Below are 3,485 nucleotides of genomic sequence, written 5' to 3'. Positions count from 1 at the left end.
TGTGTGGGTTTATGCTTGGGCTTTCTATCCTGTTCCATTGATCTATATTTCTGTTTTTGTGCCAGTACCATTGTGTCTTGATTACTATAGCTTTGTAGTATAGTCTGAGGTCAGGGAGCCTCATTCCTCCAGCTCTGTTGTTCTTTCTCAAGATTGATTTGACTGTTCGGGGTCTTTTGTGTTTCCATACAAATTGTGAAATTTTTGTTCTAGCTCTGTGAGAAATGTCAATGGTAGTTTGATAGGGATTGTATTGAATCTGTAGATTGCTTTGGGTAGTATAATCATTTTCATAATGTGCATTCTTCCAGTCCAGAACATGGTAAATCTCTCCATCTGTTTGTATCATCTTTAATTTCTTCATCAGTGTCTTATAGTTTTCTGCATACAGGTCTTTTGTCTCCTTAGGCAGATTTATTCCTAAGTATTTTATTCTTCTTGCTGCAATGGTAACTGAGAGTGTTTCCTTAATTTCTCTTTAATAATTTTTGTCATTAGTGTATAGAAATGCAAGAGATTTCTGTGCATTAATTTTGTATCCTGCTACATTACCAAATTCATTGATTAGCTCTAGTAGTTTTCTCGTAGCATCTTTAGGATTCTCTATGTATTGTATCACGTCATTGGCAAACAGTGACAGTTTTACTTCTTCTTTTCCAATTGGATTCCTTTTCCAATTTGGATTCCTTTTATTTCTTTTTCTTCTCTGATTGCCATGGCTAAAACTTCCAAAATTATACTGAATAATAGTTGTGAGGGTGGGCAATCTTGTCTTATTCCTGATCTTAGAGGAAATGGTTTCAGTTTTTCACCATTGAGAATGATGTTGGCTGTGGGTTTGTCATATATCGCCTTTATTATGTTGAGGTAGTTTCCCTCTGTGCCTACTTTCTGGAGAGTTTTTATCATAAATGGGAGTTGAATTTTGTCAAAAGATTTTTCTGCATCTATTGAGATTATCATATGGGTTTCATCCTTCAGTTTGTCAATATGGTCTATCACATTGATTGATTTTCATATATTGAAGAATCCTTGCATTCCTGGGATAAACCCTACTTGATCATGGTGTATGATCCTTTTAATGTGCTCTTTGGTTCTGTGTGCTATTATTTTGTTGAGGATTTTTGCATCTACGTTCATCAGTGATATTGGTCTGTAGTTTTCCTTTTTTGTGACATCTTTATTTGGTTTTAGTATCAGAGTGATGGTGACCTCGTAGAATGGGTTTAAGAGTGTTCCTCCCTCTGCTATATTTTGGAAGAGTTTGAGAAGGACAGGTGTTAGCTCTTCTCTAAATGTTTCACAGAATTCACCTGTGAAGCCATCTGGTCCTGGGCTTTTGTTTTTTGGAAGATTTTTAATCACAGTTTCAATTCCAGTGCTTGTGATTTGTCTGTTCATATTTTATTTTTCTTCCTGGTTCAGTCTTGGAAGGTTGTGCTTTTCTAAGAATTTGTCCATTTCTCCCAGTTGTCCATTTTATTGGCATAGAGCTGCTTGTAGTAATCTCTCATGATCCTTTGTATTTCTGCAGTGTCAGTTGTTACTTCTCCTTTTTCATTTCTAATTCTATTGATCTGAGTCTTCTCACTATTTTCCTGATGAGTCTGACTAATGGTTTAACAATTTTGTTTTTTTTCTCAAAGAACCAGCTTTTAGTTTTATTGATCATTGCTATCATTTCCTTCATTTCTTTTTCATTTATTCCTGATCTGTTCTTTAAGATTTCTTTCCTTCTGCTAACATTGGGGTTTTTTTTTGTTGTTGTTGTTCTTTCTCTAATTGCTTAAGTGTAAGGTTAGGTTGTTATTTGAGACTTTTCTTGTTTCTTGAGGTAAGATTGTATTGCTATAAGCTTCCCTGTTTAGACTGCTTTTGCTGCATTTCATAGGTTTTGGGTCATCATGTTTTCATTGTCATTTGTTTCTAGGTATTTTTTGATTTCCTCTTTGATTTCTTCAGTGATCTCTTGGTTATTTAGTAGTGTATTGCTTAGCCTCCATGTATTTTTACATTGTATTTTTACATTCTTTTCATGTAACTGATGATTAGTCTCATAACGTGGTGGTCAGAAAAAATACTTGATGCAATTTCAATTTTCTCAATTTACAAGGTTTGATTTGTGACCCAAGCAAGATATGATCTATCCTGGAGAATGTTCCATGAGAACTTGAGAAGAAAGTGTATTGTGTTGTTTTTGGATGGAATGTCGTATAAATATCAATTATGTCCGTCTTGTCTAATGTGTCATTTAAAGCTTGTGTTTCCTTATTTATTTTCATTTTGGATGATGTGTCCATTGGTGAAAGTGGGGTGTTAAAAGTCCCCTACTATTATTGTGTTATGGTTGATTTCCCCTTGTATGGCTGTTAGCATTTGCTTTTGTATTGAGGTGCTCCTATGTTGTGTGCATAAATATTTACAATGTTACATCTTCTTGGATTGATCCCTTGATCATTATGTAGTGTCCTTCTTTGTCTCTTTAACAGTCTTTATTTTAACGTCTATTTTGTCTGATATGAGAATTGCTACTCCAGATTTCTTTTGATTTCCGTTTGCATGGAATATCTTTTTCCATCCTATCACTATTAGTCTGTATGTGTCCCTAGGTCTGATGTGTGTCTCTTGTAGACAGCAGATATATGGGTCTTGTTTTTGTATCCATTCAGCCAGTCTATTGGCTGAAGCATTTAATCCATTTACATTTAAGGTAATTATCATTATGTATGTTTTTATTACCATTTTCTTAATAGTTCTGGGCTTGTTTTTGTAGGTTTTTTCCTTCTCTTGTGTTTCTTGCCTAGAGAAGTTCCTTTAGCATTTGTTAGAGAGGTAGTTTGGTGGTGCTGAATTCTCTTAACTTTTGCTTTTCTGTAAAGGTTTTAATTTCTCCATGTAATCTGAATGACATACTTGCTGGGTAGAATAATCTTGGTTGTAGATTTCTCCCTTTCATCACTTTAAATATGTCCTACCACTCCTTTCTGGCTTGCAGATCATCTGCGGAAAGATGAGCTGTTAACCTTATGGGGATTCCCTTGTATATAATTTGTTGTTTTTCCCTTGCTGCTTTTAATATTTTTCCTTGTATTTAATTTTTGATAATTTGATTAATATGTATCTTTGTGTGTTTCTCCTTGGATTTATCGTGTATGGGATTCTCTGCATTTCCTGGGCTTGACTGAGTATATCTTTTCCCATGTTAAGGAAGTTTTCAATTACAATGTCTGCAAATATTTTCTCAGACCCTTTCTTTTTCTCTTTTTATTCTGGGACCCCTATAATTCAAATGTTGGTGTTTTTAATGTTGTCCCAGAGGTCTCTGAGACTGTCCTCAATTCTTTTCTTTCTTTTATCTTTATTCTGCTCTGTGGCAGTTATTTCCACTATTTTATCTTCCAGGTCACTTATCCATTCTTCTGCCTCAGTTATTCTGCTATTGATTCCTTTAAAAGAATTTTTAATTTCATTTAATGTGTTGTTCA

The sequence above is a fragment of the Leucopleurus acutus genome (genome assembly GCF_964270905.1).
Source record: "Leucopleurus acutus genome assembly, chromosome: 5".
Classification (NCBI taxonomy): Eukaryota; Metazoa; Chordata; class Mammalia; order Artiodactyla; family Delphinidae; genus Leucopleurus; species Leucopleurus acutus.
This window is presented reverse-complemented; position numbering follows the sequence as displayed.